The 12,263-nt window shown below is 53.0% G+C and overlaps 1 protein-coding gene across 3 annotated transcripts in view; it reads left to right on the forward strand.

Moving 5' to 3' along the window:
- The window catches only part of katnal2 (katanin p60 subunit A-like 2), a 107,030-nt gene that overhangs the window by 40,477 nt on the left and 54,290 nt on the right, over nt 1-12,263 (forward strand). The window lies entirely within an intron of this gene.

Here is a 12,263-nt window from a genome sequence, read left to right on the forward strand (position 1 = left end):
CCAGACCCCATGGTACTGTACTCTGACCTCTAACCCTACTGTCCAGACCCCATGGTACTGTACTCTGACCTCTAACCCTACTGTCCGGACCCCATGGTACTGTACTCTGACCTCTAACCCTACTGTCCGGACCCCATGGTACTGTACTCTGACCTCTAACCCTACTGTCCGGACCCCATGGTACTGTACTCTGACCTCTAACCCTACTGTCCGGACCCCATGGTACTGTACTCTGACCTCTAACCCTACTCTCCGGACCCCATGGTACTGTACTCTGACCTCTAACCCTACTGTCCGGACCCCATGGTACTGTACTCTGACCTCTAACCCTACTGTCCGGACCCCATGGTACTGTACTCTGACCTCTAACCCTACTGTCCGGACCCCATGGTACTGTACTCTGACCTCTAACCCTACTGTCCGGACCCCATGGTACTGTACTCTGACCTCTAACCCTACTGTCCGGACCCCATGGTACTGTACTCTGACCTCTAACCCTACTGTCCGGACCCCATGGTACTGTACTCTGACCTCTAACCCTACTGTCCAGACCCCATGGTACTGTACTCTGACCCCTAACCCTACTGTCCAGACCCCATGGTACTGTACTCTGACCTCTAACCCTACTGTCCAGACCCCATGGTACTGTACTCTGACCTCTAACCCTACTGTCCAGACCCCATGGTACTGTACTCTGACCTCTAACCCTACTGTCCAGACCCCATGGTACTGTACTCTGACCTCTAACCCTACTGTCCAGACCCCATGGTACTGTACTCTGACCTCTAACCCTACTGTCCAGACCCCATGGTACTGTACTCTGACCTCTAACCCTACTGTCCAGACCCCATGGTACTGTACTCTGACCTCTAACCCTACTGTCCAGACCCCATGGTACTGTACTCTGACCCCTACTGTCCAGACCCCATGGTACTGTACTCTGACCTCTAACCCTACTGTCCAGACCCCATGGTACTGTACTCTCACCCCTACTGTCTAGACCCCATGGTACTGTACTCTGACCTCTAACCCTACTGTCCAGACCCCATGGTACTGTACTCTGACCCCTAACCCTACTGTACAGACCCCATGGTACTGTACTCTGACCTCTAATCCTACTGTCCAGACCCCATGGTACTGTACTCTGACCTCTAACCCTAATGTCCAGACCCCATGGTACTGTACTCTGACCTCTAACCCTACTGTCCAGACCCCATGGTACTGTACTCTGACCCCTAACCCTACTGTCCAGACCCCATGGTACTGTACTCTGACCCCTAACCCTACTGTCCAGACCCCATGGTACTGTACTCTGACCTCTAACCCTACTGTCCAGACCCCATGGTACTGTACTCTGACCTCTAACCCTACTGTCCAGACCCCATGGTACTGTACTCTGACCTCTAACCCTACTGTCCAGACCCCATGGTACTGTACTCTGACCTCTAACCCTACTGTCCAGACCCCATGGTACTGTACTCTGACCTCTAACCCTACTGTCCAGACCCCATGGTACTGTACTCTGACCTCTAACCCTACTGTCCAGACCCCATGGTACTGTACTCTGACCTCTAACCCTACTGTCCAGACCCCATGGTACTGTACTCTGACCTCTAACCCTACTGTCCAGACCCCATGGTACTGTACTCTGACCTCTAACCCTACTGTCCAGACCCCATGGTACTGTACTCTGACCCCTAACCCTACTGTACAGACCCCATGGTACTGTACTCTGACCTCTAACCCTACTGTCCAGACCCCATGGTACTGTACTCTGACCTCTAACCCTACTGTCCAGACCCCATGGTACTGTACTCTGACCCCTACTGTCCAGACCCCATGGTACTGTACTCTGACCCCTACTGTCTAGACCCCATGGTACTGTACTCTGACCCCTACTGTCTAGACCCCATGGTACTGTACTCTGACCTCTAACCCTACTGTCCAGACCCCATGGTACTGTACTCTGACCTCTAACCCTACTGTCCAGACCCCATGGTACTGTACTCTGACCTCTAACCCTACTGTCCAGACCCCATGGTACTGTACTCTGACCTCTAACCCTACTGTCCAGACCCCATGGTACTGTACTCTGACCTCTAACCCTACTGTCCAGACCCCATGGTACTGTACTCTGACCTCTAACCCTACTGTCCAGACCCCATGGTACTGTACTCTGACCTCTAACCCTACTGTCCAGACCCCATGGTACTGTACTCTGACCTCTAACCCTACTGTCCGGACCCCATGGTACTGTACTCTGACCTCTAACCCTACTGTCCGGACCCCATGGTACTGTACTCTGACCTCTAACCCTACTGTCCGGACCCCATGGTACTGTACTCTGACCTCTAACCCTACTGTCCGGACCCCATGGTACTGTACTCTGACCTCTAACCCTACTGTCCGGACCCCATGGTACTGTACTCTGACCTCTAACCCTACTGTCCGGACCCCATGGTACTGTACTCTGACCTCTAACCCTACTCTCCGGACCCCATGGTACTGTACTCTGACCTCTAACCCTACTGTCCGGACCCCATGGTACTGTACTCTGACCTCTAACCCTACTGTCCGGACCCCATGGTACTGTACTCTGACCTCTAACCCTACTGTCCGGACCCCATGGTACTGTACTCTGACCTCTAACCCTACTGTCCGGACCCCATGGTACTGTACTCTGACCTCTAACCCTACTGTCCGGACCCCATGGTACTGTACTCTGACCTCTAACCCTACTGTCCGGACCCCATGGTACTGTACTCTGACCTCTAACCCTACTGTCCAGACCCCATGGTACTGTACTCTGACCCCTAACCCTACTGTCCAGACCCCATGGTACTGTACTCTGACCTCTAACCCTACTGTCCAGACCCCATGGTACTGTACTCTGACCTCTAACCCTACTGTCCAGACCCCATGGTACTGTACTCTGACCTCTAACCCTACTGTCCAGACCCCATGGTACTGTACTCTGACCTCTAACCCTACTGTCCAGACCCCATGGTACTGTACTCTGACCTCTAACCCTACTGTCCAGACCCCATGGTACTGTACTCTGACCTCTAACCCTACTGTCCAGACCCCATGGTACTGTACTCTGACCTCTAACCCTACTGTCCAGACCCCATGGTACTGTACTCTGACCCCTACTGTCCAGACCCCATGGTACTGTACTCTGACCTCTAACCCTACTGTCCAGACCCCATGGTACTGTACTCTGACCCCTACTGTCTAGACCCCATGGTACTGTACTCTGACCTCTAACCCTACTGTCCAGACCCCATGGTACTGTACTCTGACCCCTAACCCTACTGTACAGACCCCATGGTACTGTACTCTGACCTCTAATCCTACTGTCCAGACCCCATGGTACTGTACTCTGACCTCTAACCCTAATGTCCAGACCCCATGGTACTGTACTCTGACCTCTAACCCTACTGTCCAGACCCCATGGTACTGTACTCTGACCCCTAACCCTACTGTCCAGACCCCATGGTACTGTACTCTGACCCCTAACCCTACTGTCCAGACCCCATGGTACTGTACTCTGACCTCTAACCCTACTGTCCAGACCCCATGGTACTGTACTCTGACCTCTAACCCTACTGTCCAGACCCCATGGTACTGTACTCTGACCTCTAACCCTACTGTCCAGACCCCATGGTACTGTACTCTGACCTCTAACCCTACTGTCCAGACCCCATGGTACTGTACTCTGACCTCTAACCCTACTGTCCAGACCCCATGGTACTGTACTCTGACCTCTAACCCTACTGTCCAGACCCCATGGTACTGTACTCTGACCTCTAACCCTACTGTCCAGACCCCATGGTACTGTACTCTGACCTCTAACCCTACTGTCCAGACCCCATGGTACTGTACTCTGACCTCTAACCCTACTGTCCAGACCCCATGGTACTGTACTCTGACCTCTAACCCTACTGTCCAGACCCCATGGTACTGTACTCTGACCCCTAACCCTACTGTACAGACCCCATGGTACTGTACTCTGACCTCTAACCCTACTGTCCAGACCCCATGGTACTGTACTCTGACCTCTAACCCTACTGTCCAGACCCCATGGTACTGTACTCTGACCCCTACTGTCCAGACCCCATGGTACTGTACTCTGACCCCTACTGTCTAGACCCCATGGTACTGTACTCTGACCTCTAACCCTACTGTCCAGACCCCATGGTACTGTACTCTGACCCCTAACCCTACTGTACAGACCCCATGGTACTGTACTCTGACCTCTAATCCTACTGTCCAGACCCCATGGTACTGTACTCTGACCTCTAACCCTAATGTCCAGACCCCATGGTACTGTACTCTGACCTCTAACCCTACTGTCCAGACCCCATGGTACTGTACTCTGACCCCTAACCCTACTGTCCAGACCCCATGGTACTGTACTCTGACCTCTAACCCTACTGTCCAGACCCCATGGTACTGTACTCTGACCTCTAACCCTACTGTCCAGACCCCATGGTACTGTACTCTGACCTCTAACCCTACTGTCCAGACCCCATGGTACTGTACTCTGACCTCTAACCCTACTGTCCAGACCCCATGGTACTGTACTCTGACCTCTAACCCTACTGTCCAGACCCCATGGTACTGTACTCTGACCTCTAACCCTACTGTCCAGACCCCATGGTACTGTACTCTGACCTCTAACCCTACTGTCCAGACCCCATGGTACTGTACTCTGACCCCTAACCCTACTGTCCAGACCCCATGGTACTGTACTCTGACCTCTAACCCTACTGTCCAGACCCCATGGTACTGTACTCTGACCTCTAACCCTACTGTCCAGACCCCATGGTACTGTACTCTGACCCCTAATCCTACTGTCCAGACCCCATGGTACTGTACTCTGACCCCTAACCCTACTGTCCAGACCCCATGGTACTGTACTCTGACCTCTAACCCTACTGTCCAGACCCTATGGTACTGTACTCTGACCTCTAACCCTACTGTCCAGACCCCATGGTACTGTACTCTGACCTCTAACTCTACTGTCCAGACCCCATGGTACTGTACTCTGACCTCTAACCCTACTGTCCAGACCCCATGGTACTGTACTCTGACCTCTAACCCTACTGTCCAGACCCCATGGTACTGTACTCTGACCTCTAACCCTACTGTCCAGACCCCATGGTACTGTACTCTGACCCCTAACCCTACTGTACAGACCCCATGGTACTGTACTCTGACCTCTAACCCTACTGTCCAGACCCCATGGTACTGTACTCTGACCTCTAACCCTACTGTCCAGACCCCATGGTACTGTACTCTGACCCCTACTGTCCAGACCCCATGGTACTGTACTCTGACCTCTAACCCTACTGTCCAGACCCCATGGTACTGTACTCTGACCCCTACTGTCTAGACCCCATGGTACTGTACTCTGACCCCTAACCCTACTGTACAGACCCCATGGTACTGTACTCTGACCTCTAATCCTACTGTCCAGACCCCATGGTACTGTACTCTGACCTCTAACCCTAATGTCCAGACCCCATGGTACTGTACTCTGACCTCTAACCCTACTGTCCAGACCCCATGGTACTGTACTCTGACCCCTAACCCTACTGTCCAGACCCCATGGTACTGTACTCTGACCCCTAACCCTACTGTCCAGACCCCATGGTACTGTACTCTGACCTCTAACCCTACTGTCCAGACCCCATGGTACTGTACTCTGACCTCTAACCCTACTGTCCAGACCCCATGGTACTGTACTCTGACCTCTAACCCTACTGTCCAGACCCCATGCTACTGTACTCTGACCTCTAACCCTACTGTCCAGACCCCATGGTACTGTACTCTGACCTCTAACCCTACTGTCCAGACCCCATGGTACTGTACTCTGACCTCTAACCCTACTGTCCAGACCCCATGGTACTGTACTCTGACCCCTAACCCTACTGTACAGACCCCATGGTACTGTACTCTGACCTCTAACCCTACTGTCCAGACCCCATGGTACTGTACTCTGACCCCTAACCCTACTGTACAGACCCCATGGTACTGTACTCTGACCCCTAACCCTACTGTCCAGACCCCATGGTACTGTACTCTGACCTCTAACCCTACTGTCCAGACCCCATGGTACTGTACTCTGACCTCTAACCCTACTGTCCAGACCCCATGGTACTGTACTCTGACCTCTAACCCTACTGTCCAGACCCCATGGTACTGTACTCTGACCTCTAACCCTACTGTCCAGACCCCATGGTACTGTACTCTGACCCCTAACCCTACTGTCCAGACCCCATGGTACTGTACTCTGACCTCTAACCCTACTGTCCAGACCCCATGGTACTGTACTCTGACCTCTAACCCTACTGTCCAGACCCCATGGTACTGTACTCTGACCCCTAATCCTACTGTCCAGACCCCATGGTACTGTACTCTGACCCCTAACCCTACTGTCCAGACCCCATGGTACTGTACTCTGACCTCTAACCCTACTGTCCAGACCCCATGGTACTGTACTCTGACCTCTAACCCTACTGTCCAGACCCCATGGTACTGTACTCTGACCTCTAACCCTACTGTCCAGACCCCATGGTACTGTACTCTGACCTCTAACCCTACTGTCCAGACCCCATGGTACTGTACTCTGACCTCTAACCCTACTGTCCAGACCCCATGGTACTGTACTCTGACCTCTAACCCTACTGTCCAGACCCCATGGTACTGTACTCTGACCTCTAATCCTACTGTCCAGACCCCATGGTACTGTACTCTGACCTCTAACCCTAATGTCCAGACCCCATGGTACTGTACTCTGACCTCTAACCCTACTGTCCAGACCCCATGGTACTGTACTCTGACCCCTAACCCTACTGTCCAGACCCCATGGTACTGTACTCTGACCTCTAACCCTACTGTCCAGACCCCATGGTACTGTACTCTGACCTCTAACCCTACTGTCCAGACCCCATGGTACTGTACTCTGACCTCTAACCCTACTGTCCAGACCCCATGGTACTGTACTCTGACCTCTAACCCTACTGTCCAGACCCCATGGTACTGTACTCTGACCTCTAACCCTACTGTCCAGACCCCATGGTACTGTACTCTGACCTCTAACCCTACTGTCCAGACCCCATGGTACTGTACTCTGACCTCTAACCCTACTGTCCAGACCCCATGGTACTGTACTCTGACCCCTAACCCTACTGTCCAGACCCCATGGTACTGTACTCTGACCTCTAACCCTACTGTCCAGACCCCATGGTACTGTACTCTGACCTCTAACCCTACTGTCCAGACCCCATGGTACTGTACTCTGACCCCTAATCCTACTGTCCAGACCCCATGGTACTGTACTCTGACCCCTAACCCTACTGTCCAGACCCCATGGTACTGTACTCTGACCTCTAACCCTACTGTCCAGACCCTATGGTACTGTACTCTGACCTCTAACCCTACTGTCCAGACCCCATGGTACTGTACTCTGACCTCTAACTCTACTGTCCAGACCCCATGGTACTGTACTCTGACCTCTAACCCTACTGTCCAGACCCCATGGTACTGTACTCTGACCTCTAACCCTACTGTCCAGACCCCATGGTACTGTACTCTGACCTCTAACCCTACTGTCCAGACCCCATGGTACTGTACTCTGACCCCTAACCCTACTGTACAGACCCCATGGTACTGTACTCTGACCTCTAACCCTACTGTCCAGACCCCATGGTACTGTACTCTGACCTCTAACCCTACTGTCCAGACCCCATGGTACTGTACTCTGACCCCTACTGTCCAGACCCCATGGTACTGTACTCTGACCTCTAACCCTACTGTCCAGACCCCATGGTACTGTACTCTGACCCCTACTGTCTAGACCCCATGGTACTGTACTCTGACCCCTAACCCTACTGTACAGACCCCATGGTACTGTACTCTGACCTCTAATCCTACTGTCCAGACCCCATGGTACTGTACTCTGACCTCTAACCCTAATGTCCAGACCCCATGGTACTGTACTCTGACCTCTAACCCTACTGTCCAGACCCCATGGTACTGTACTCTGACCCCTAACCCTACTGTCCAGACCCCATGGTACTGTACTCTGACCCCTAACCCTACTGTCCAGACCCCATGGTACTGTACTCTGACCTCTAACCCTACTGTCCAGACCCCATGGTACTGTACTCTGACCTCTAACCCTACTGTCCAGACCCCATGGTACTGTACTCTGACCTCTAACCCTACTGTCCAGACCCCATGCTACTGTACTCTGACCTCTAACCCTACTGTCCAGACCCCATGGTACTGTACTCTGACCTCTAACCCTACTGTCCAGACCCCATGGTACTGTACTCTGACCTCTAACCCTACTGTCCAGACCCCATGGTACTGTACTCTGACCCCTAACCCTACTGTACAGACCCCATGGTACTGTACTCTGACCTCTAACCCTACTGTCCAGACCCCATGGTACTGTACTCTGACCCCTAACCCTACTGTACAGACCCCATGGTACTGTACTCTGACCCCTAACCCTACTGTCCAGACCCCATGGTACTGTACTCTGACCTCTAACCCTACTGTCCAGACCCCATGGTACTGTACTCTGACCTCTAACCCTACTGTCCAGACCCCATGGTACTGTACTCTGACCTCTAACCCTACTGTCCAGACCCCATGGTACTGTACTCTGACCTCTAACCCTACTGTCCAGACCCCATGGTACTGTACTCTGACCCCTAACCCTACTGTCCAGACCCCATGGTACTGTACTCTGACCTCTAACCCTACTGTCCAGACCCCATGGTACTGTACTCTGACCTCTAACCCTACTGTCCAGACCCCATGGTACTGTACTCTGACCCCTAATCCTACTGTCCAGACCCCATGGTACTGTACTCTGACCCCTAACCCTACTGTCCAGACCCCATGGTACTGTACTCTGACCTCTAACCCTACTGTCCAGACCCCATGGTACTGTACTCTGACCTCTAACCCTACTGTCCAGACCCCATGGTACTGTACTCTGACCTCTAACCCTACTGTCCAGACCCCATGGTACTGTACTCTGACCTCTAACCCTACTGTCCAGACCCCATGGTACTGTACTCTGACCTCTAACCCTACTGTCCAGACCCCATGGTACTGTACTCTGACCTCTAACCCTACTGTCCAGACCCCATGGTACTGTACTCTGACCTCTAACCCTACTGTCCAGACCCCATGGTACTGTACTCTGACCTCTAACCCTACTGTCCAGACCCCATGGTACTGTACTCTGACCTCTAACCCTACTGTCCAGACCCCATGGTACTGTACTCTGACCTCTAACCCTACTGTCCAGACCCCATGGTACTGTACTCTGACCTCTAACCCTACTGTCCGGACCCCATGGTACTGTACTCTGACCTCTAACCCTACTGTCCGGACCCCATGGTACTGTACTCTGACCTCTAACCCTACTGTCCGGACCCCATGGTACTGTACTCTGACCTCTAACCCTACTGTCCGGACCCCATGGTACTGTACTCTGACCTCTAACCCTACTCTCCGGACCCCATGGTACTGTACTCTGACCTCTAACCCTACTGTCCGGACCCCATGGTACTGTACTCTGACCTCTAACCCTACTGTCCGGACCCCATGGTACTGTACTCTGACCTCTAACCCTACTGTCCGGACCCCATGGTACTGTACTCTGACCTCTAACCCTACTGTCCGGACCCCATGGTACTGTACTCTGACCTCTAACCCTACTGTCCGGACCCCATGGTACTGTACTCTGACCTCTAACCCTACTGTCCGGACCCCATGGTACTGTACTCTGACCTCTAACCCTACTGTCCGGACCCCATGGTACTGTACTCTGACCTCTAACCCTACTGTCCGGACCCCATGGTACTGTACTCTGACCCCTAACCCTACTGTCCGGACCCCATGGTACTGTACTCTGACCTCTAACCCTACTGTCCAGACCCCATGGTACTGTACTCTGACCTCTAACCCTACTGTCCAGACCCCATGGTACTGTACTCTGACCTCTAACCCTACTGTCCAGACCCCATGGTACTGTACTCTGACCTCTAACCCTACTGTCCAGACCCCATGGTACTGTACTCTGACCTCTAACCCTACTGTCCAGACCCCATGGTACTGTACTCTAACCCTACTGTCCAGACCCCATGGTACTGTACTCTGACCTCTAACCCTACTGTCCAGACCCCATGGTACTGTACTCTGACCTCTGACCCTACTGTCCAGACCCCATGGTACTGTACTCTGACCTCTAACCCTACTGTCCAGACCCCATGGTACTGTACTCTGACCTCTGACCCCTACTGTCCAGACCCCATGGTACTGTACTCTGACCTCTAACCCTACTGTCCAGACCCCATGGTACTGTACTCTGACCCCTACTGTCCAGACCCCATGGTACTGTACTCTGACCTCTAACCCTACTGTCCAGACCCCATGGTACTGTACTCTGACCCCTACTGTCTAGACCCCATGGTACTGTACTCTGACCTCTAACCCTACTGTCCAGACCCCATGGTACTGTACTCTGACCCCTAACCCTACTGTACAGACCCCATGGTACTGTACTCTGACCTCTAATCCTACTGTCCAGACCCCATGGTACTGTACTCTGACCTCTAACCCTAATGTCCAGACCCCATGGTACTGTACTCTGACCTCTAACCCTACTGTCCAGACCCCATGGTACTGTACTCTGACCCCTAACCCTACTGTCCAGACCCCATGGTACTGTACTCTGACCTCTAACCCTACTGTCCAGACCCCATGGTACTGTACTCTGACCCCTAACCCTACTGTCCAGACCCCATGGTACTGTACTCTGACCTCTAACCCTACTGTCCGGACCCCATAGTACTGTACTCTGACCTCTAACCCTACTGTCCGGACCCCATGGTACTGTACTCTGACCTCTAACCCTACTGTCCGGACCCCATGGTACTGTACTCTGACCTCTAACCCTACTGTCCGGACCCCATGGTACTGTACTCTGACCTCTAACCCTACTGTCCGGACCCCATGGTACTGTACTCTGACCTCTAACCCTACTGTCCGGACCCCATGGTACTGTACTCTGACCTCTAACCCTACTGTCCGGACCCCATGGTACTGTACTCTGACCTCTAACCCTACTGTCCGGACCCCATGGTACTGTACTCTGACCCCTAACCCTACTGTCCGGACCCCATGGTACTGTACTCTGACCTCTAACCCTACTGTCCAGACCCCATGGTACTGTACTCTGACCTCTAACCCTACTGTCCAGACCCCATGGTACTGTACTCTGACCTCTAACCCTACTGTCCAGACCCCATGGTACTGTACTCTGACCTCTAACCCTACTGTCCAGACCCCATGGTACTGTACTCTGACCCCTAACCCTACTGTCCAGACCCCATGGTACTGTACTCTGACCTCTACTGTCCAGACCCCATGGTACTGTACTCTGACCCCTAACCCTACTGTCCAGACCCCATGGTACTGTACTCTGACCTCTAACCCTACTGTCCAGACCCCATGGTACTGTACTCTGACCCCTAACCCTACTGTCCGGACCCCATGGTACTGTACTCTGACCTCTAACCCTACTCTCCGGACCCCATGGTACTGTACTCTGACCTCTAACCCTACTGTCCGGACCCCATGGTACTGTACTCTGACCTCTAACCCTACTGTCCGGACCCCATGGTACTGTACTCTGACCTCTAACCCTACTGTCCGGACCCCATGGTACTGTACTCTGACCTCTAACCCTACTGTCCGGACCCCATGGTACTGTACTCTGACCTCTAACCCTACTGTCCGGACCCCATGGTACTGTACTCTGACCTCTAACCCTACTGTCCGGACCCCATGGTACTGTACTCTGACCTCTAACCCTACTGTCCGGACCCCATGGTACTGTACTCTGACCCCTAACCCTACTGTCCAGACCCCATGGTACTGTACTCTGACCTCTAACCCTACTGTCCAGACCCCATGGTACTGTACTCTGACCTCTAACCCTACTGTCCAGACCCCATGGTACTGTACTCTGACCTCTAACCCTACTGTCCAGACCCCATGGTACTGTACTCTGACCTCTAACCCTACTGTCCAGACCCCATGGTACTGTACTCTGACCTCTAACCCTACTGTACAGACCCCATGGTACTGTACTCTGACCTCTAACCCTACTGTCCAGACCCCATGGTACTGTACTCTGACCTCTAACCCTACTGTCCAGACCCCATGGTACT

Source organism: Salvelinus fontinalis, chromosome 2 (assembly GCF_029448725.1).
Source record: "Salvelinus fontinalis isolate EN_2023a chromosome 2, ASM2944872v1, whole genome shotgun sequence".
In the NCBI taxonomy this organism is placed as follows: domain Eukaryota; kingdom Metazoa; phylum Chordata; class Actinopteri; order Salmoniformes; family Salmonidae; genus Salvelinus; species Salvelinus fontinalis.